Source organism: Malus domestica, chromosome 06 (genome assembly GCF_042453785.1).
Source record: "Malus domestica chromosome 06, GDT2T_hap1".
In the NCBI taxonomy this organism is placed as follows: domain Eukaryota; kingdom Viridiplantae; phylum Streptophyta; class Magnoliopsida; order Rosales; family Rosaceae; genus Malus; species Malus domestica.
In genome coordinates, this window is record NC_091666.1 from 13,950,854 (window position 1) to 13,975,447 (window position 24,594).

The following is a 24,594-nucleotide window of genomic DNA, read 5'->3' on the forward strand; positions in this document are numbered from 1 at the left end:
GGCCCGCCAAGCGAGACAAAAAACTGGCGAAGAAAGGGGAACGGGAAATTCACGTTATCTCCAGCCAAACCACGGGGGCGACAACTCCTAGTGTTTCCCCTTCTCCTCCCATCGCCCAAGCCTTGGTTGAGAGACGGCCAATTCCGATTGAAGAAACAGTCCAAGGACGGCCTGTTTCTAAAGTTGGTAAACCCATCATTGTTCCCCCGGTCGAGGCTGCACCTGTCCTGGAAAAGGTAGTCCATGCGATCGAGAGAACTTCTCCTGCAAATCCAAAACCCTCGGCATTCGTTCTGGAAGAGAGCGAGGGGAGCGACGAAGTTCCATTGGCGAGTCGCCCTCATCCCTGCCGCCAACCTCTTCCCGTGTCTGAGGTGGTTGTCCAAGTCGGCCCTCTTACGGTCGACCGTGGCAAACGACCGGTCGGAGAGCCAGCAGCAGCGGCGGAAGTGCCCGTTCATCCGTAAGACCAGGACCTCAACCCCGTGTCTGAAGCGGCTGTCCAAGTCGGCCCTTCTACGGTCGATCGTGGCAAACGACCTGTCGGGGAGCCGGAAGCATCGACGGAAACACCCGTTCATCCGCAGGACCGGGATCTTAATATTCCTCCGCAGGAGGCCACTTCGACCTTTGTAAGTACCTCATACCGCCTTTCCTTGGTTATTTTTCTGCCATAAAACTCTAAACTAGGAAAATACTAAATGTCAGGTGCCTGCACACTCTTTTCATCGAAAATTCTATGCGCCGAAGGGTGTTATCTATATTTCTTGGCCGCCTCAGTGGCCATCGAACGTAGATAACCTCTATCGGCCGCGTGAGCTGAGAAGCAGTCTAAGACACTGGGCTCGGCCATTAAGTTCTTTAGGTTCGAGCAATGATCCTGAAGACATGGCCGAAGTCTCCTCTCGGCAGGTTTAAAAGAAATAACACCACCTTGCTACCTTTTTTTGTGATTTTCTTGAGCTTAACCTCACATTTGTGTGCAGGCCTCAAGGGAGGTTGAGTTTAACGCCCTTCTGTCCAGCACTACTGGAGTGGCTGGTCCTTCGGCCGCCACAACCGAAACCGCTGACTCAACTACTCTAGCTCGGTTGCAAGAGGTTTTGTCTCTCTCGGCGTCGTAAGTCCTTGAGCGCAAAGGTCTTGATTTGTTGGGTGCATGTCTAAACGATCTCGAAGTCGATGGTCAACTAAGCGGCGAGGCTATCGTTCAGATGTTATCCGCCTTGGAGCGGGTTCGGGAGACCTTTAGTGTCTTTGAGAATGCTTTGAGGGCTGAACAAGACCTGCAAGCTGCCATGGCCGTTTGAGACACTCTCCGTCCAAAGATTGATGCTTTAAAGGCAAAATGAGAGGTCTTGGCCGACCTCGACCGTCAAATGGTCGAATTAGCAAAACGAAGATCGGCTATTGCTTCCGAGCTTGCTAAGGACTTTGAGTCGGGCGGAAAAGCTTGCTTAACCGAGTATGCGGCGAGCACAAAACGGGTCGAGCAGTTAAAAATGGACAAAAAGAACCGGCAGGCCAAGGTCATAATGAGCGAGGTGCGGTGGCTGGAGTTGAAGGCTCTTCTCGGCACCCTTCTTCCTTCTTCACCTTAAATGTACACTGATCGATTACCTCGATATGTATTTGTTCATCGGCCTTAATGAAATGAAATTTTTTTTTTATTCCTGCATCTCCCATGTGACTGGATAGTACTTCTTTAAAAACTTCCCATTGATTGGCAATTTGTGAACTAAACCAGTCCGGTCTCTAAGATGATACGCACCTTTGCCAAGAACCTTGTGCACGATGAAAGGACCTTCCCAAGTTGGCGACCATTTGCCGAACCTAGGGTCTTTAATTCCTGTGGGCAACACCGTTTGCCAAACTAATTCTTCTTCGCCAAATGTTTTTTGTCGGACCATTTGATTGTATGCTCGCTCGGCAATCTGTTTTTGTGCAACCAACAAGTTATAAGCATTGAGTCGCGCTTCTTCCAAGTCTTCCAACTCCTATCTCATGGACTGATTATATTCGGCACTGAACAAACTACTTTGTTCAATTATTCGTAACGAATTTATGCTTAGCTCGACTGGTAACACTGCGTCGTGTCCGTAGGTTAGTGCATACGGGGTTGTCCCAGTCGCCGATCGGAGCGATGTTCGATATGCCCATAAAGCATCGTTTAACTTTAAATGCCACATGCCAAGCCTTTCTTTTATTATTTTCTGGAGAATGCCGATCAATACTTTGTTACTTGCCTCGGCCTGCCCATTTGCTTGTGGGTAATACGGTGTAGACTGTTCAAGCCGAATTTTCTACCTTGCCATATATTCTCTAAGCCTCTCGGCTGTAAAGATTGTGCCATTATCAGTTATAATAGTTTCTGGTACACCGAATCTAGTCACAATATGTTCTTCCACAAAGTCGCAAACTTCATTAGACGTTAGCTCGGTATACGATTTAACTTCGACCCACTTAGTGAAGTAATCGGTTGCTACGAGTATCCATGCGTGCTTGGCAGCCCCGGAGGATGGTGTGATTTTTTTTATTACGTCCATAGCCCATCCTCTAAACGGCCATGGTTTAGTGACCGAATGTAATGACTCGGCCGGGACCCGCTGTATAGGACCATGAATCTGACACTGTATGCACCCTCGTGCGAATTCGATACAATCCTTCAATATTCTTGGCCAAAAATAACCGTGCCGCCGAAGCAACCACCGCATTTTACGTCCGGACTGATGAGCTCCGCACACCCCCTCATGGACTTCTGTGATTGCTTGAGCACTCTTTTGGGGGCCGAGGCATAGCAGTAATAGACCATCTTCACCTTTTCGGTATAACTCGTTTTGGTACGTGACATAGTTCGTGGCGTGAACTCGTGTCTTGCGACTATGTTTTCCATTGGGATTGTCAAGGTACTGCATAATGGGCTTTCTCTAATCATCTGGCATTACCTCGACGGCACAAACCTCTATAGGGTCTTGTCGATCTAGCAACGAAGGTAAGGACATGACTCTGGTGCGTATCACGTCGTCGAGTCGGAGGATTTGCTGGTTAACCAAGGCCGGGTATAACTGTCGTAACACCAATATTTCTCGGCCTAGCTTGCCCCCCAAAAGTTGTGCATCGGAGGCGATTTGAGCCAACTCATCCGTGGCGGTATTATGGGTCCGGGAAATATGCTCGAAAGTAATACCGGCGAAGGATTTAGCCAAATAGCTGGCAACCATATGGTAGGGTGCTAGGGTACAACTCATGCAGCGGAAAGACCCATTAAGTTGGTTAATCACAAGTTCAGAGTCGCCGAGGACGAGGGCACGGATAGCCCGCAAGTCATGAAGGAGGCCAAGGCCGATGATATGGGCTTCGTATTCGGCCTGATTATTGGTGCAGTCGAAATCCAACTTGAGCGAAAAATACCAACGATCGTGGTTAGGAGATTGAATGACAATGCCAACGTCGGCCGAGGATGAAGTACTTGAACCGTCTAAATACATCATCTAGTAGTTGTCGTGTGTTTCAACCATGCCGATTTCGACGTCAGTGTCCCCAAAACCGTAGGGGGAAGGGTGTTGAGCAAGGAAGTCTGCCAATGCCTGGCCTTTGACAGCTTTCTGGGGCACGTATTGCAAGCTAAACTCGGACAACGCCATTGTCCATTTCCCAATTCGGCCTTTTACGATTGGCCGGGTAAGCATGTACCGGATGACGTCGGTCTGGGCAATGACTTGTGCGATCGACGGAAGCATGTAATGCCGAAGCTTGGAGGCGGCGAAGAACACGGCGAGACAAAGCTTCTCAACGACGGAATAATTGATTTCTGGTTGATTAAGATTTCGACTGAGGTAAAAAATGGCCTGCTCCCGCCCGACATCGTTATCTTGGGCGAGGAGGCAGCCGATGGACTCTTCAGCCGCCAAGATATATAGTTTGAGAGGTTTACCGCGCCGGGGTGGAACAAGGACAGGTGGTGTCGTGAGGGAGACTTTAATTTGTGTAAACGCTGCCTGATGCTCGTCGGTCCACTCAAATTTATCTGAGTCCTTAAGTTTCAAAAGGGTCGAGAACGCTTTCATTTTATCTGCCGAGTTAGCTATAAATCGGCGGAGAAAATTTATCTTACTGAGTAAGGACTGCAGTTGTTTCTTCGTCGTCGGGGGTGGAGCACTGACGATTGCACGTGCTTTATTTTCATCCACTTCAATCCCACGGTGATGCACTAGGAAACCAAGAAAATTACCGGCCGACACACCGAATGCACATTTGGCAGGATTCATTTTGAGATTGTGTTGACGCACACGGAGGAAAGCCTGTCGGAGATCATCCAGATGAGTCCGCCATTGTTTGGATTTAATTACAACATCGTCGATATAGACTTCGACGATGGTTCCAATTAAATCATGAAATATGGTGTTCATGGCTCGTTGGTATGTAGCGCCGGCGTTTTTGAGGCCGAATGGCATAACAATTCATTCGTAAGTGCCGAGTGCCCCCGGGCAGCGAAAAACAATTTTGTGCATATCAGCTTCGGCAATGAAAATGTGGTTGTACCCGGCATGGCCATCCATAAAAGATAAGATGGCATGATTTGCCGCAACATCTATTAACAAATTCGAAATCGGCATGGTATACTCATCTTTGGGAGTTGCCAGATTCAAATTTCTGAAGTCGATGCAAATGGACAGTGCACCATTTTTCTTTAAAACAGGAAGGATATTGGCCAACCATTCAACGTACCGAGCTGTCCGAATGAACCTAGCGTTCAAGAGCCGAACCAGTTCGTCCTTGATACCGAGTTGTACTTCGGTCGAGAATCGACGAGGTGGTTGACGGAAAGGTTTACATCCAGGCTTAATACGTAACTCATGTTCGACGAGAGAACGATCTAAGCCAGACATTTCATGGTAGCTCCAAGCAAAACAATCTTTGAACTCCTCAAGCAGGGCACAAAGTTCGTCTTTCATAGGTTGTGGAAGTAAAGCACTAATAAACAAAGGCCATGGGTCATCGGCCGTCCTAACATTAATTTCTTCCAGGGGGTCCTTAACTTGGGGCCGATTGTCTTCAAGCTCGGCCGGAGCAGCTTGAATTTTATCAAGAGATAAAACGGGACCATTATCTCCTTCAGCGAGGAACTCGACGAGGTTGACACCCGAATGTGGCTGCTTAGAGATAGTATACCAATGGGCCAGCAATTGTTCCATAGTATAAGAAATCGCGGCCTGTCGTTGTTCCCGATCGGTGTCAAACATCAGGGTCGGGGAGGAAGTTAGCTAACCCGAGTCTCGCCGAATCCTGGTAGACAGTCTCAGCGCCAACCTCGATAGCTTTCTGAACAGAAATCCGAGTCGGCCGTCCTTCATCATTGAAGCCTTATAGGGTGATGTAGCCGACGTGATCATCATAATACCGTGCTTGGATCATATTAGCTTCGAAGGGTTGGCTATCGACCGGGTGAACAGTGACCGATTGCCGTCCCAAAAGATGAGTACTTGATACAATGATGAAGGAATACAGCTGGTTTGATGAATCCAGTCTTGACCGAGCAGTGCATTATACTCGGTCTTGGAGTTGACAATGAAAAAAGTGGTCATGTGAGTACGGCCAGCAATATTTACTGCTAACGGAAATACTCCTTTGGTTTGGGATTTATCACCGACAAAACTACTCATCGTGATCCTGGACGGAATAAGTTCGTCATTAGAGCGACGTAAGGCCTTCATGATGTTTACAGGCATGATATTGACGGTGGCTCCACAGTTGACAAAAACTTTGAAGACTGGATACCCTTCGATATGGGCCGTCATATACAATGGCTTCAAATGATGAAGTTTGGCCGATGATGAACGAGGAAACAATTCGGCCAAAGCTGCTTTCAGACTATCATCTTTTGTTGTTGACTCGACTTCAGCAATAGGTACAAAATCTATATGACCGGCTTCCTCGGTGACTACATCACCATCGAGGAAATTCGGTTGAGCTGTGCTTGACTGAAAATCAGCAGGCAAAACATGGACCATACTGATTTCCATGTTATCCAGGACTGACGGGCCCATCGGGTTCTTCGCTAGCCTCGTCTCTTTCCTGGTTGGCGACTACGGCCTCCGCTGCCGTCAGAGTTGGACAAAGAGACTCTTCTGCTCCTTCGTCAATGGTTTGATCCCGTGGTGTTTCTTCGGCAGGCTGTTGGTTCTGCGTAAGTGCTTTCGGTGAGGCTGGGATCGAAAGTGTGCTTGGGGCCAGGACCCGAACTTGCTCCTGGTAGTGTATCCGGCATCTCTGGTGTTGAGATAGGCATCCAACTGTGCGACACGTGCTATTTCATCGGCCGTAAGGCCGAAGAGAGAAATAGCCGAAAATACTTCGAAGTGATATCGTAAATACTGAAGGTCCTCCATTGAGAAATGAAGGTCGGCTGCATTGATATCAGTGTATGGGTTGACTTCAAAACCAAGGACACGTGCTTCTCGTATGTGCTGGAACCTCGTTTTCAATCCTGGGTCTAAGGTATTCTGAATGATTCGCTCGGCATCAGGGCAAGTGAGGACCAGATCGATTGTGTCTTGACATGCTTTCGATAAACCATACAGATTGTTGGCCGAATGTTTCTTATGAAACTCTCGCATATATTCCAAGGCCTCCCCGAGGAATGATGGATGCAAATTCCGTCGAATTTTGATCAAAGGTTCTCGTGTGGCCGGTGGGGCTAATTTGCTTTCAGCTTCTTGCCTGAAATGCTCGAGGCGTGCCTTCATTTCCCCAGGCCGAAGAAGAAGTTTGATCCGTTTATCAGCCTCTTCGAATGTGGTTTCAATATCTTGGTTGACCACCCGTTTCCCTTGAACCAACTCTGTTATAATCGCTGGAGGTGGTCGTTCGTGGTCAGTGGCAATTGTGTCCTTCGGCCGCCATTTAGGGACCGAAGTTTCTTGAGCTGCCCGTCGACGAGCCATGCAATCTATTCTCTGGTGCCTGCGTTTCTGGGATTTGGACAGTGCGGTGTAAACGCCTTTGGAAGAGTGATATGTATACCAACGTTGGTCTCTAGGTTCGGGAGGTTTGAAAGTTTTTTGGCTCCGCGATGATTCTGAACTGCTAGAGTTACGTATATAGTAGTCCTCGTCATAGAATGGAGCATCAAAATTGAGGCGCCGTCTGACCCATCCTCACTTTAGGACCGAGCTTATCAAAAACCCCTTGATGTTGGCCTACGTTGGTCGCCTTTTGCTGGGTTGCGGCTGTAGGTTGTTCCATTATAGGCGGAGAGGACTTTTCTTCTGGCTCAATGTTGACCTTTGCTTTACATTTACTGCATAAAACCGCCGTCCCACTGTCTTCGTCAGTGTTGTAATCCATCATAGGCTTGACAATAGCGGGTCCTGTTAAAGCTGTAGGTGGTTCGTTTGAACGAAAATCGGCCATGAAACGTGGCCGAGAGTTCTGATTCCGATAGCGTTGCATCGCAACAGCTTTAGCCTTCCCTTTCCCTTTGTCCGTAGGTAGGCACGCATTGACCATATTTACTGTTGCCGTGAGGAATAAGTCAGTATCAACGCTCATCTTCTTTTCTGGAAATGTCAATTTGCCATTATCAATCCAGCTTTGGACGTTGTCTCGAAACACGACGCAATTATTTGTCGTATGTTTGCTTGAATTATGGTATTTGCAATATATCTTTCCTTTAAGCTCTTCGGCCTTGGGAATGTTATGTCCAGGCCGAAGTTTAATGATCTTTGCTGATAACAATTGATCAAAAATCACATCGGCCTTTGTAATATCAAAAGTATAGACCTTTGACGTTTTCATTGTTTCTTCGTGGGCCGAGCGGGTTTTGGCCTCCTGAGAGTCAATTTGAGTCAGTGCCTTGCAAACGTATGGCTTATCTATGATTATCTCGGCTGCATCCACCTTAACACATTCACCTTCGGCCGATGCATAACTAACAGTAGGATTTTTGTAAATCGTCCCTCTGGACGGAGCTTTCGAGATCTTTTCTTCACGGAGCAAATAATCATACTGCTCAACATGCTGGGCTAGTTCATACATATCCCGAAAATTTGCCCCCGAGAATTTCTTTTTATATTCCACGTCAAGACCATTTAGAGCAAGTCTTACGAACTCGACTTCAGGGAGAGGTACTCGGCACCAATTCCTGGCTGATTTAAATCTGGTAAGATAATCCTTTGGTGATTCGTCGGATGCTTGAGCCATCCTTGCTAACGAGGATACTGACACTTCCATTCTTGGTCGATAAAACTGCTCATGAAATTTCTCGACCAACTCCTCCTAGTTCTGGACAGAATTTGGTGGAAGGTTGATGTACCAAGCAAATGCTGAACCCGTCAGCGAAAAATTGAACAGTCGCAGCTTATGAAAGTCGCTATTGACATCTCCGCATTGCGCGGTGAAACGAGCCACATGTTCCAATGAGGATAAGGATGATTCTCCGGCAAAAAGGCTAAAATCCAGGATTTTGAAACCTCTAGGGTATTCGAACTGTTCCACATAAGCCGGATACAGATGTATAAATTTAGGGAACTTCGGCCCTTTCTTTATGGCCGAATCGATCATCCGTTGGACCTCAGTCATATCGACGGGTGTTGCTTCCACTCTCTGGTCAGATCCGTCTATCCTACTGTTCGATCCTTCTCCTCTCTCCAAGTTAATTGGTTTGAGCCGAGCAGGGATTGACTCGGCCAGTGCACTTGGTAAGAGATTATTTCTCGGTGGCAAATGCTGAGCAAGATCGAAAGTCCTACCGTCGCTGACCTTACTAACCAGTATCTCGAGTAATCTGGTTTGTGCCTCACTGGTATTGCGTATCACGTCATGAAGTTTATTGATTCCTCGACTAAACGTCTGCTCAACCGTCCGAGATTGCTCGTCGAGCCGTTTTCGAAGAAACGACCTTGTTGGTAGATCAGATCCTTCACCACCAACTTCGTCACAATCCTCTATTATCCCTTCATTGAGGACGCAGGTGTTCCTGTCGGGGATTTTGAGACTGCGAAATTGACCGCCGAGATTAACTTCCCTTTCTCGGCGAGTTACGCTCGTGAACTCAGGTGTTACAGCGCTGATGGGATTTTGTGCCTGTGGCACACTGTGTCCTATGTTCTGAGTTGGTAAATCGGCTGTTGATTTTCCCATAGCTGTTTTCTTTTTTTACCGATCGTGTTTCAATTGGCATGAACTTCGTAGTTTAGCACTGGGTCCCACTGGGCGTGCCAAAATGTTGACCCTAAAAACTACCAAACCTACGTGGCGCGCAGGCCGAGTAATCTATAAGCTAACTATGTCCTTCGGTGAATGCGGGGCGTGCCAACTCGTTGGTCGAGCTCGGCCGAGGAGTAAATTTGTTGATGTTGCGTTGGGTGCGCGGCTGACTTCTACGTCTTGCGATTGCGGCCGAGAAAGGAACACGTATCGGCCTCTTGGGCTCTCGAACCTGAAGACAAGGCTACTATTCTTACGAAGTTCACAAATTGCCGTCGTCAGATTCGATCACAGTGATGTTATTCGTCAGAGTAAACTCTCACCGAATCGACACCAAAGTGTAAGGGCACAAATGCTCAAAGCGAATATAAGTCTTAATAGTGAATGTGGTTCGGCCGTTTGAATGCCGAACTCTAAATCCCACTTGGGAATATCCAATCATAAAATAACTCGGCATGCAATGCGCCGAGCCCAGTAAACTGTAACACCTCACTTTGCCGAGAAGGCTAATGAGATGACCTCAATCAATAAGGATTCGGAAATCCTTCTCGACCAAGACTTGGATAAGTAACCAACCGTCCTTGCCGCAGTGCTGTTGATGCCAACTGAAGATACTGCGAGACCGGCTAATTCTACGATGACAGAGCAATCTATGCCGACTTAAGATATCACCGGTTGCTTTCACAGTGCTGTTGATGCCAACGGAAGATGTGTCAGCGAAAAGAGAAAATAAAAATCTCAAAGTTGTTAAGAGAGTTTGCGCAGGGCAGTTGTGTGTTGAATTCGAGAGGCTTGAACTATGCACAGCCTCTTCTATTTATAGCAACGGATACCCTCAAGGTCGAGTTAAAACCTTATTTGGACTAGGACTTCTTCTCCTGATCAAACACTAACTCGACCAATCCTATTTTCACTATGATTGTGAACCTAGTCCTTTATTGAACCGAATTCACTTCCGGGTTATTGGTCTTGCCGAGACTCCTTATTGCACCAGGACTCGACTTGTCTTGCATCATGACTTAGCCATCCTAGGTTTGGAGGCCCATGTACTGAACAATCCGTAGCACCCATGTCGTAAGGCCTTTCGGGCCGAGAATGATTCTATACTCGGCCCAAACTGATATTTTGTGCCCAAACAAGTAAATACTCCGAATCAAAGCATAAAAAGTCTAGGTGCAGTCCAGTAGGACAAGTACTAATTATGCAGTACTAGAGATGTCCTACAAATATTTTATTATGTCAGAACCGCCGAAATCCTTGTACGCCACCAACAGCAAGCTTACCTAAAACCTGAAGGGCGCAAAACAGAAAACGTGAGTGGGCAAAAATAAATTTTTTACAAAATCATTTCATTCCTCAAAAGTTCTAACCCCTCGCCGTAAGGCATGTATAATTTTCCCGGAAATAGAATATAAACATATGCATAAATATGTATATATATATATATATGTAAATATCTCAATTCAAATCATGCTTCACATATTCATAACCGTAAGTATGCCATGCCAAGATATAACAGAATAAGTAATTCAGGTGAGAATAAATTCATGGAAAATAACATATTAGCCAGAACCCCTGTAAAAATCTGTACGGCTAAATTCATAGCTTATTAGTCAATCTAGCCGGAGCCACTACAATGACCTATACGGAACTACACTGCACATAAGTCGGAACCACTAAAAAGGGGTCTGTACGACAAAACTGGGTGTAATATAGTTATGCTCAATACTACTCTTTCATTATAGCTGGGCGATAAATTGCTAGTCACCTACGAGTCGGAACCACCTCTGATGATTTGTACGACAGGACTGTGCACCTAAATTGGATCCAAGATGAGCATATGGTGCGGGAGGTGACATGATATATAACCCTGTGCCCTATCTCTGGCTAATCATTAATATCGGGGTGCAAGTTTATGAGCTCAATGTTTCTCAATCACATATCACATCATCAATAGATCACATAACCAAACCAAACTCACTTGGTACTTACCTGAGCATCCATAGCACCATAATTATATATTATGCATCATATATCAACTCATACATAGAATATAAATTTATTGCATGGCAATTCAAGGCATATTTCATTTAAACATAGTTTTCTGGGAAACTATCAAGTATATAAATATATATTGAAAACCAAAAGCCCACTCATTGGTATGTCGAAGGGTCGTAGCCCCCGAGTCGCCCTTGACTGCGCTTGTCCTCAGGATAAGCCTCCCCTATATGCAAAATAACTATAAAAACGTTAATTTAAAACACATAACCAATACTAGCTAATAACTTCTCATACATTGCTCAAATGGGGTGTTTGAATATACCAACATGATCTACACAACTCCACGAACATCCCCATATTTTTAGAATAATTTTTTGACCACCCACGTGCCGCCACGACGCGTCGGCCAAGGCACGGCCAGACGTGTGGCCCACACGCAAGCACGTGCCTGGCATACTAACGGTAACAGTGACGACGTTAGGAATATTCCGTGGAATATTCTGTTAAATAGTAACGAAATCCGTTAACCTAACCAATGCCGTTAGGAATATTCCATCAAAGTTGACGGAATATTCCATCATCCTTAACCTCAAAACTTCGGCGACCGTCGTCGGTGCAGGAAACTAGGAAATTCTTTAAACCTTGATATCTTACTCGTTTTTCAACCAAATTTCATGAAACCAGAACCAAATTGAAGCTCTTAACTTGTAGAACATTTCCTTACATGGTTAAAGCCCCAAAGATCACAGGATTTCGCCGGAGAAATTCGAGAAAAACCGGCCAAGCTTGAAACTGACAATCCCGACATCCATATGCTTGGTTTTTCTTCTCTGAGCTTTGTGAGGATGATTCAAAGCTCCCTATGTCCTTAAAAACTCCTAAAAATCTCATATTAATTAGTGCATGAACAGTGATCTGTGCGTGAATGGACTTAGGAGTCTGTAGGGAACAAGAACCTTACCTTTTTAACATTGATCTGTGCGTGAATGGTGAATTTGGCGTTTGTCCGTACAAGGTTGAGGGAAACAGAAGAAAGTCAAGAGAGAGGAGAGAGAGAGAGTGCATGGGAAGGAGAGAGAGAGGGAGTGTAAGTGTGTATGTGTGTGTGGCACACGTGGTCCTCAACCAAAACCAAATAAACACTTTAATTCCTAAGTGTTCCAAAAACTTAGGAAAATTTAGAATTTGACCAAATAAAATTTCACCCGCATAACCACACGAAACGTCCAAGGGTAAATAAGTAATCTAACACCTAGGAACATAATATTTCGGGACGGGCTGTGACAATCTACCCACCTTATAAAATTTCATCCTCAAAATTATACACGACCATTACATCCACTAATAATCATAAAATAGAGGTGGATAAATCTCTCTTATTCGGTCCTCTGTCTCCCAAGTAGCCTCTTCCACTGAGTGATTTCTCCATAATACTTTCACTTTCACCAAACGTATTGTCTTATTCCTCAGCTCCTTATTTTTCCAATCCAAGATAATCACTGGTTCCTCATCATAAGTCAAATCTGGATTAATTTCCAGAGGTTGATGAGGAATCACTTGTGAAGGGTCTGCAACATAATGACGAAGCATCGAAACGTGAACACATCATGCACCTTAGACAACTCTAGAGGTAACTCAAGCCTGTAAGCAACCTCACCGACTTGCTCGATGATCATATATGGTCCAATACACCTAGGACTCAACTTGCCTTTCTTTTCAAATCGTACAACTCCTTTCCAAGGTGATAACTTCAGAAATACCCAATCACCTACATTATACCTCTGGTCAATGGCATGCTTATCTGCTAAGCTCTTTTGTCGATCCTGGGCTGCTTTCAGGTTAGACTTAATTACCTGAACATTTTGAGTAGTCTCATCCACAATCTCAGGGCCCACTAAAACTCTTTCGCCAACCCCTGACCAACATAATGGTGTTCGACAAGACTTGCCATAGAGTGCCTCAAAAGGTGCCATACCAATACTCGAATGGTAACTGTTGTTGTAGGTGAATTCCATCAAATCCAAACAATCATGCCAACCATCGCCAAACTGCAGCACTAAAGATCTCAGCATATCTTCTAATGTCTGAATGGTCCTCTCAGATTACCCATTTGTCTGAGGATGATATGTCGTACTATAAAGTAATCTCATACCGAGAGCCTCCTAAAATGCTACCCAGAACTTGGAAGTAAATCTAGGGTCCCGATCTGAGATAATATTAACTGGAATGCCATGGTGTTGGAAATGTGCCCTAAAGCCAATCATGTGATGATACTTTACGGACATTTCACATGTTAAACTAATCTAGTTTTACATATAAAGGGCATACATTATTGTTTGAGCCGTCTCATATAAATGTTATATGCTTAAACAATAAAGTCCAAGGAATTTGTGATTGGGAGAATGTAATCTAATGAAGTTAGATTCTTGAGACCATTCTTTCGTAGACACATCCTAAACGTTCCTGATCATAGGATTGCCAATTGGGCATTGACAGTCCGTCAAGATCGGTACGTACTATGTCTTCTCTCAGGGAGAGTGATTAGTCTCTAGTCATTGGTGTGTGTGACATCAAGACAAGTACGGTAGGTGCTCAATAGAGAATGAGTTCACTGAACGCGATCAACGAAGAGTTCTCATATTCCATGTCACATGAGAACTCATGGTTGGGATAATGCAAAGTAGTCCTTTGACCTGAGGCATCATAGTTGTCTTGTGGTTAAGACCTTGATCTTTGATTATGTCAAAGTCATCCCACCAGGAGGGTGTCCACGGCATCGTTGGGGTCAAGCCGCTTAGCTATGGAGACAAGTGAATGCGCAACAAGGGATCTCTAACCTTCAAACCGTTTGAAGGAGAATACTCTCTGATATGATTTGAATCTCTGGCCAGAGTATGAATGAGATTTGGGAATGCGTTCCTAATCACATTCAAGGTAATCATATAAGCACAAGACACACATTGGATAGTAGACATGAGAAAATAAACTATCAAACCAAACAATGTGGTCAAGAGTATTAGATTAGAGAAGGACCGTATTGCATTTGTAATCCCAGACTGAATAGGTTCTCCACCTCTTCTGATTAGCTTGGGTAACCATGACATACGGCTAGGTGTCACTCATGGTTTGTGGAAGCCCTAAACGTGTGTAATCACTAAAGGGAGAATTGAAAATAGTTTCAATTCACAATCGATGTAAAATGGTTTTAATCGCCCACTACCTCGCTAAAAGGAACCTAATGGATCGTACACCGTGTAAGGTAGAGATGGACGAAATAAATGAAATGAGTAAGATTAATTGAATGGTTTAATTATTTATGGCAAGGATTAATTAATATGTTAATTAATCAAACGAATAAGTTCGTTAAAGACTTCGGGATAGTTTTGGACCTTAAGGCCCAATGGGCTTCGAACGTCAAGCCCATTAACTTAAGTTGTATGACAATTTAATGAATAAAGATTCATTAAAGCCCAAAAGCCCATAAATCCCTATATGGCTGGCCATGAAGATGAATTAGGGTTGTTTGGTTATTTAGGTCACTTAAAGAAGTGACTATATAAATGACTTTATAACTAAATATTCATTAACTGAAATAAGGGTTTATTTTTGGGGAAAATGGGTGAGAATTGTCTCTCCATTTTCTCTCTAAAGAGGCCAACACCTTGGAGGTGATTAGCTAGTCATCTAATCCTCCAAGGTCACTCATTCATCATCCAATCTCTCCTTGGTGTAGAGACTTAGAGGTTCTCAATTTTGGGAACTTGGAGAACCTATTCTTCCATCCAAATCCATGGATCTAAGAAGCAAGGAATGAAGGCCCTATCTCTTTGGGTGATTAGCCTTTGCTTATGCAAAGAGGAATCTACAAAGGTAAATTTCAACTCACTTTGTTTTTGAGTTGATTATTGGTTCACCAATCTACTAGGCTTTGAATTTCATGGTCATGTTTTGTTTTTGAGTACATGTAAGCATGATTCCGCCTTTAATTGTTAATTGCATGCTATATGATGTTGCTCAAATGAACATGTTTTCCCAAAAGATTTCCTTCAAGTGGTATCAGAGCCTAGGTCTAGTAGTTGGTGAATCCTTTTGTGTTTTGTAGTTCATAAGTTTGTGATCTAAAAGTTGTAATTGTTACAAGCTTTATTCTTGCTTCTTTGAAAGTAAATTTTGTTGGAAAATTTGCTATCTCAAATGTTGTAGATGTTGTTCATATGAGCATGAATATTGGAGCTAAAATTTGGTGCCATGCTTTTGGGAAAATTCGGCCAAATCCAAAGGGTGGATTTTTGGGTTCTTGTTTGACTTGTTAAAAGTGTTTTAATGTGTTCTTTGGAACCCCTAAGTACCCTAGTTTGGTTAGATGTTATTTCCCTTAAGTAAGAATGGTTTTGGAATGTTTTTGGGTGGAAAAAGTTCATGGAAAAATTTGGGTTTTTCATGGATGTTCTTCATTGTTCTTGATGTTCTTGCCAAGAACAAAAAGGTTTGGTGTATTGATTCAAAGTTTTGAATTATTTCATAAAGTATATGTGATATGTTTTTAAATGATTTATTATGTATTTAAAGTGTTAGATATTTGTATAAATGATGATTGAAATAATTGTGATTGAATTATTTCAAAAACTTATCTTACATACACTTGCATGATTGTTTTTGACAAAACTCACAAATCAACACACACTCCCACCTTATCTTCCCTAAAACCGGCCACTCCCTCAAAGGGAGTACTTTTGGGGCTTTTATGCAATTACATAAAGTTTTGATACTTTTGTGTATTTGCACTTTGGCCCAAAAGTTTACGTTTTTACGTTTAGGTCCAAAAACGCTAAAGGACAAATTGTTTTGTTCCTTTAATGAAGTTTTTGCATTATTAAAAGTTTGGGTTCTAGTTGTATTTACATGAAGTTGTGACTTTTGTGTATTATACAAAGTGACCCCAAAAGTTTTTTGTATTTGCAATATGGCCCAAAAGTTGAGGTTAATTGCAAGATGGCCCAAATAGGATGAGAACAAAATTGTTTTGTCTCTTTAAATGAGAATTGGATTTTCATTTTGTTTAGCTCCATTTAAATCAATCTTATGGATACAAAAACCAAATGAAAATGTTGCATTCAATTAATTAGTTAAAGTGTTAATTAATTAAAGGGTGATTATGAACCTAAGCCTAATATAATTGAGCTATGTGAAAGGCGTTTCAAATTTGTTTGAACCATGGGAATGTGTAGATTAAATTTTGGTTGTAATTTGATTTGATCAAATGTTGTAAAAGGGCTTAAGCTCTTCTTTACTTTAAAGTAATTTGTTATATGCAAATGTTGTAATGAGCATAAGCTCACCTTTACTTTGAAGTACTTCTTTCTTGCTTTATACGATATGCATGAAAATGAAGTAGTTGGATCCAACGCCCATAAGACAACACGCCTTAATGTGATTAAACGCGTAACTAAAATCAATCTTCATTCCTAGACCGAGATTCAACACAAGGCTCGTGTTGAATCTAAACAAAGGTTCATAATCATCCTTAGGCCCTAAGGCAACTATGTAGTCCATCAAATGAATGCAAAGTTTATGTTAGTAGTATCATATACTCTTGCTTTAAAAATCGTTTTAAAAGCATAGTGGGAGTATTATGTACAACTAAAACAAAGGGATGGACCAATAGTTGTAATAGGACCAAAATAGTTTTAATAGAGATTAAAATGTATGTTTATATGTGATGAGACCTAAAACCCTCAACCAAACCAATATTAAGTTGATAAGCGAGAGATGTTTAGAATATCTCTTCGTGGCCTTCCACCGTGGTGGGATCCAATCGTTTATGACTTGTACACCGGCTTCACCCTATCATGGGGGAGTACAAAGTGCATGCTTATACTCAGGAGGAATCCATATACATATGATGAGGTGAGTGTAGGCAACGAGGATAGCTATACATCGTATCATCGTGAGGCTATTCTTGAACCCCTTCACACACTAAGCATGGTGGGAAGAACTTAACTAAGTGAAATGGAGCCAACATCATATCATTGTGAGGTGACATTCTCTAGAGGCCAAATAAGATGGGTACTTGCATTAGTTGCAAATGAGTAAGCGTACTCTCTCATTATTATTGTTGCTAGCCATACATCGTATCATCGTGAGGTGGGCTTGGTAATAGTGAGCCTCCCATAACCTACTAGGAGTTTCATCCAAAACTCTCGAATTCCTATGAGGGATATGGAATTTGCCAAAAATAGTGGGTGGTGCTATTTTGATTTAAAGACCCGAATCAAATGGCTTAAAATCAATCAATTTATATTCGTTATGTATTTGATTACCAATATATTTGCAAACGCTATCCAACACTTGACAAAACCGAACGTTTAGTTTACGGACTTGGTACTACAAAACCATAGATTGTCTTTAATGGCTTGTAAAAGTACCAAAGTAGTCTCATCCTCACAATCTTCCTATTGATAATGTATCATTAGAAGAATATGTTAGAAAAGGTCTATCATAAAGAGGACAACACTAATAAATGTCATAATTCTTCAATTACAATTGTTGTATGAAGAAATAGGAGTTGCTTTGAACAACTCTTAGTCAATGCAAACACTAGTGCTTATTTCTTTGTTAAATGAACAAAGAACTTGAGAAGAAAGCACAAAGGCATGAACACTTTATGTGCCATGTTTCTTCACTTACAAATTGTTGTATGAAGAAATGAGAGTTGCCTTGTACAACTCTTGAAGGTTTGTAATTATGTTTAGAACATAATGGTTGGTTGACAAAAATAGTCCATTAACATGGACTTATGATGATTTTGAATCATTAAGTGTTGAAGTGATAAATCACTTAACGAGACGGAAACTAGGCAAGGACTTCACCTTTGTTTCCCTATCCTAATCGTTCACTAAGTTTATTGTAAACTATGTAGTGAACAAAAACCACATGCTCTCCAAAATTGTTTGATGTGTATAACACAATTGAAAAAGGTTTCAAGAGAGATAGTGGGAGTTTAGGGACAATGACTAATGTAGTCAAAGGTGAAAGTCAGATAAAGAAGATAAATAACTCCAAGCGAACAAACTTTCTTTATGAAAGGATGGATATTGGAAGGGGTATTTGCAAGAAATGTCTTGCAAGTGTCAAGGACACACCTTTCGAAGGTGTTGTAAATTGTTCTTGAATAGTTCAAAACAGTTGGTTCTTCTACTTGAATGCATGATTCCGTATTAGTGACTATGTTTTACAATCGTTGTAAAAGTGTGGCTAATAAGAAGTAGAAGATTAATGAGAGAAGAGAAAGTACTTCACATTCGAAGCGTGAATCAAATGTAGATCTCTGCGAAAGCAGATGGTACTTACTTCCTCATATGAACTACCAAAGAAATTGGAAAAACATAGATTGTCTTTGTATTCCAATTTTAAGGAACTAAATTCCGTCACTATGTGAAATGGATAAATGTTTTGTTTGACAAAACAATGTTCTTTATTAATCAATGATTGGATTATGGTAATCTAATTAATTATCTCTATAATAGAGATAATATGGTAGTGTTAACTGTTTAGAAAATAATGATGCTTAAAACCCAAAAGGTTGCAAGGAAGTGACTAATCTCAACTAAAGTTGTGATACCTCTAAAACATAAATTACGAGTTGGTCATAGATGGACGCTTTGGATCGTTAGATCCGGATCCAATACCTTCTTGTTAAAATTGTATGGAGGCGAAATGTTCGAATCTTTATTCTTTTGGAAAGAAGAAAGAATCACAAAGTTGTTGAGGTTAATTCACTTAGATGTTAGTGGCACTTGTCCACAAACATAATACTACTCATGTTGGATAACATTCACCGAAGATCACTCTCGGTTGGACTATAGTTTATTTTGAATAAACACAAGTCCGAATACTTTGCAAAATGTTTCAAAGAATTCAAGTAATATAAGTTGATGAGTAAGACATCTAAAGTATTTACCTCCTTAGATTTGATCCAAGGAAAGATAACACTTTAGATAAGTTTCCTTGAAAGATATCAAGGAAAATAGCATCATAAGATAATGTATTTCTCCATTAGGAGAAGAACGAACTTGAATAAGATTTAGTTCGTTAGATGTTATCTATTACCCATATATAGGATATATACTTCTAAAACAATATGATTGTCAATGAGAAGATCTTCCAATATTTTCATGACTCCATAAGATGTAGTTGGAAAAGAAAGACAAATCTTAAGCATGTTAAAGATTTGGGGTTGTGTGCTAACAAGCAATATTTGTTTGATAACAATCTTGTAGGATATCCTTAAAATAACTTTTGGATATCGCTTCTATAAGCCAACTAACAAATGTTGTTTTGTTGGGTAGTTCATTGTAATTCTACAATGTGATTTGCCTAAAAGCAAATGAACGAGAGATAGAACTCAAAGAATGGGTTCTTTGAGAGACAAGAAAGTAATCAACAAATATAACAACCTAGTTCCTATACCACAAGCTCCAAGGTAGTCGATAAGGATTTATAAACCGTCTCAGTTGAATGGTTTTGAACTTTATGACTATGTCATAGAGTTGCACCTCTTAATTCGAAAGAAATAAGAATGAAAATCCTTATGACTACATTGAGTGCATATACGATATATACTCAAGGAAATGGTAAAGTACCATTTGACTCGAAATAATGAAACCTTAAAAGCTAATTGGTAGCTTAAGGTGACTACAATCAAATAGAATGGTTGACTTTAAAGGAACCATTTTTGACGTAGTCTTAGTTTCAATTAATTCGAAGATTGTTAGCTACAACTAAATGGTGATTCAATGTTTTGACATAATATGGGTTTCCGAAACCATTATTAAGATAGTCTTGATAATATATGTCTAAAACTATGAATCACAAGACATGTAAGTTGTAGAGATCCATCCATCATGGATCTTAGCAAGTTAGTGGGAGCTATTTGCATTTTATGAGAAAAAGGATCAAATCGTTTGATTTCTCATAAAGATGTAAATGAATCTTTTGTTTACGAGTTTTACAAAAGATTAGTGGGAGTTAATCATGTTCCTAAAAATTTAAATATATATGATATATTAATTTTGGAAATGAAAAGAATACTTCTTCGTTAAAGTTATGACTTTAATACATTATATGAAGATAGAATGTATATGGGAGATATAGTCTATGTACATGGGATGGAAATCTATAATGATATATTTCATGATATAATTGGATTATATCAATCCCTAATAATAGACAATGGATGCTAGGAAGTTTCTCATATGATGATAAACTTCAATAGAAGGACGATTCTAGTGAGACTAGCAAGTTGCCCTTCTCAAAGGGAACGTGCCCCTTTGACTCCCAAAGAAATAATGCGTAAATAGAATCCTTTATGCATATGCAGAAAGGTGATTTATGTATTTCATATTGTATGAAAAACATTGATATGAGTTGTACCTAGAACGGTACAAGATGATATCAGTGCAAGCCCAGGATCAGAACCATGGCAACTGTCAAGTGAGTCCTTAAGTATTTAAGAAATACTAAAGGATAAATTCCTCAAAGAATGAGGAAGAATTAGAGTAACATAATGGAAGCGTAAATGTATTAGATTATGAATCTAATCCATCATTGGATGTTTCTTCATTATGAATGAAGAGATAAACGAATATCTCTTTATTATGACTAAAGAGATATTTGGATGGAAACATTAAAGTAATGACTTTAGTGTGTTCCATTATGAATGCAAGATATATTGCCATATAGAAGTTTACAACAATGTTGTTTGGATGGGAAAGTTCATTTATGAACTCTCTATTCGGTTCCAACCAGAAAGTGTATGACACTAATGGGGCGATAGCTCAAGCCTGGGAATCAAGGTCTCATCAAGATCCGAACACAAATGAGAGACTGAACCACATGATTGAGAATCATGTATAATGGTGACGTCGTTATTCTCAAGGTTGCTTCTGTGGATAACACATATAGATATCCACTGTCTAGGCCTACTATTCAGCCATTTATGAAATGACTACATAAGAGGTATCATCAAGATGACCAAGCTGATTGGCTCTAGTGCAAGTGGGAGATTGTTGGAAATGTGCCCTAAAGCCAATCATGTGATGATACTTTACGGACATTTCACATGTTAAACTAATCTAGTTTTACATATAAAGGGCATACATTATTGTTTGAGCCGTCTCATATAAATGTTATATGCTTAAACAATAAAGTCCAAGGAATTTGTGATTGGGAGAATGTAATCTAATGAAGTTAGATTCTTGAGACCATTCTTTCGTAGACACATCCTAAACGTTCCTGATCATAGGATTGCCAATTGGGCATTGACAGTCCGTCAAGATCGGTACGTACTATGTCTTCTCTCAGGGAGAGTGATTAGTCTCTAGTCATTGGTGTGTGTGACATCAAGACAAGTACGGTAGGTGCTCAATAGAGAATGAGTTCACTGAACGCGATCAACGAAGAGTTCTCATATTCCATGTCACATGAGAACTCATGGTTGGGATAATGCAAAGTAGTCCTTTGACCTGAGGCATCATAGTTGTCTTGTGGTTAAGACCTTGATCTTTGATTATGTCAAAGTCATCCCACCAGGAGGGTGTCCACGTCATCGTTGGGGTCAAGCCGCTTAGCTATGGAGACAAGTGAATGCGCAACAAGGGATCTCTAACCTTCAAACCGTTTGAAGGAGAATACTCTCTGATATGATTTGAATCTCTGGCCAGAGTATGAATGAGATTTGGGAATGCGTTCCTAATCACATTCAAGGTAATCATATAAGCACAAGACACACATTGGATAGTAGACATGAGAAAATAAACTATCAAACCAAACAATGTGGTCAAGAGTATTAGATTAGAGAAGGACCGTATTGCATTTGTAATCCCAGACTGAATAGGTTCTCCACCTCTTCTGATTAGCTTGGGTAACCATGACATACGGCTAGGTGTCACTCATGGTTTGTGGAAGCCCTAAACGTGTGTAATCACTAAAGGGAGAATTGAAAATAGTTTCAATTCACAATCGATGTAAAATGGTTTTAATCGCCCACTACCTCGCTAAAAGGAACCTAATGGATCGTACACCGTGTAAGGTAGAGATGGACGAAATAAATGAAATGAGTAAGATTAATTGAATGGTTTAATTATTTATGGCAAGGATTAATTAATATGTTAATTAATCAAACGAATAAGTTCGTTAAAGACTTCGGGATAGTTTTGGACCTTAAGGCCCAATGGGCTTCGAACGTCAAGCCCATTAACTTAAGTTGTATGACAATTTAATGAATAAAGATTCATTAAAGCCCAAAAGCCCATAAATCCCTATATGGCTGGCCATGAAGATGAATTAGGGTTGTTTGGTTATTTAGGTCACTTAAAGAAGTGACTATATAAATGACTTTATAACTAAATATTCATTAACTGAAATAAGGGTTTATTTTTGGGGAAAATGGGTGAGAATTGTCTCTCCATTTTCTCTCTAAAGAGGCCAACACCTTGGAGGTGATTAGCTAGTCATCTAATCCTCCAAGGTCACTCATTCATCATCCAATCTCTCCTTGGTGTAGAGACTTAGAGGTTCTCAATTTTGGGAACTTGGAGAACCTATTCTTCCATCCAAATCCATGGATCTAAGAAGCAAGGAATGAAGGCCCTATCTCTTTGGGTGATTAGCCTTTGCTTATGCAAAGAGGAATCTACAAAGGTAAATTTCAACTCACTTTGTTTTTGAGTTGATTATTGGTTCACCAATCTACTAGGCTTTGAATTTCATGGTCATGTTTTGTTTTTGAGTACATGTAAGCATGATTCCGCCTTTAATTGTTAATTGCATGCTATATGATGTTGCTCAAATGAACATGTTTTCCCAAAAGATTTCCTTCACATGGTACTCCACAATCTTCGATATGAATAACTTAGCTAATAGGCTTAACGAATATTTTTCCCTCACTGGAATAAAGTGTGCTAACTTAGTAAGCCGATCAACTATCACCCAAATGCCGTCATAACCATTCTTTGTACAAGGAAGCTTGTACACAAAGTCCATAGTAATATTTGCCCATTTCCACTACGGAATAGGAAGTGGTTGCATCAATCCAAACGGCTTCTTCCTTTCAGCTTTAACCTGTTGGCAAATGGCACACCTACTCATATTTGGCAATTTCTCTTTTGATACCCGGCCAATAATAAAATGGTCGAATGGTATGATATATTTTGGTACCTCTTGGATGCATTGCATACGCTGAAATATGTGCTTCATCAAGAATTTCCTTCTTTAACTCTGCGTTATTCGGTACATACATTCTACTCTCCTGCATAAGCATACCATCAGTTTCTCGAATCCTGAAATCTTTCTTCTTCCCCTGATTCCTTGCTTGAATTATTTCCTAAGTCTCTTCATCATTCATCTGGGCCTCGAGCACACGATCAATTAAAATTGGCCTAACTTGAAAATTTGCAAGCAAGGCTTCCTTTCGATCTTCCATTCCTAACTCTACTCCAGTGGACGTCAAATCTGCAAGAAGAGGAACATGACAATCATAGATGGCATTAAGTCTAGCTGGAGTCTTCTTACTAAGTGCATCAGCCACTGCATTTGCACGACCAGGATGATACTCAATCGTGCAATCATAATCACTAAGTAACTCAATCCACATCCGCTGCCGAAGATTGAGATCTCTCTAAGTAAAAAGATACTGAAGACTCTTATGATATGTGAAGATATTACATTTCTCACCATAAAGATAATGTCTCCAAATCTTCAAAGCAAAGATGATAGCTGCTAACTCCAAATCATGAGTAGGGTAATTCTTCTCATGAGGTTTCAACTGTCTCAAAGCATAAGCAATCACCCTACCATGTTGCATCAATACACAACCCAGACCATTCAATGAAGCATCATTGTAGACCTCAAAATTACCGCTATCATCTGGAAGTGCTAAAACAAGTGCATGAGTGAGATAATATTTCAATTGCTGAAAACTTTGCTCACAATTATTATTCCACTCAAACTTAACATCCTTCCAGGTCAACCTTGTCAATGACAAAGTAATCACTAAAAAATCCTTTACGAACCGTCTATAATACCCTGCTAGGCCAAGAAAACTCCGTACCTCGGTAACGGTTCGAGGTTACTCCCAATTCTCTACCGCTACCACTTTTTTAGAATCCACTTGAATGTCTTGAGTAGAAATGACATGTCTCAGAAATTCCACTTGATCCAACCAAAATTGACATTTGCTAAACTTAGCATACAACTGGTGTTCCCTCAAACTTTTCAACACCAATTTAAGATGTCTAGTATGTTCAACCTTAGAATTAGAGTATACCAAAATATCGTCAATGAAGACAATAACAAACCTATCCAAATATGGCTGGAATACTCGATTCA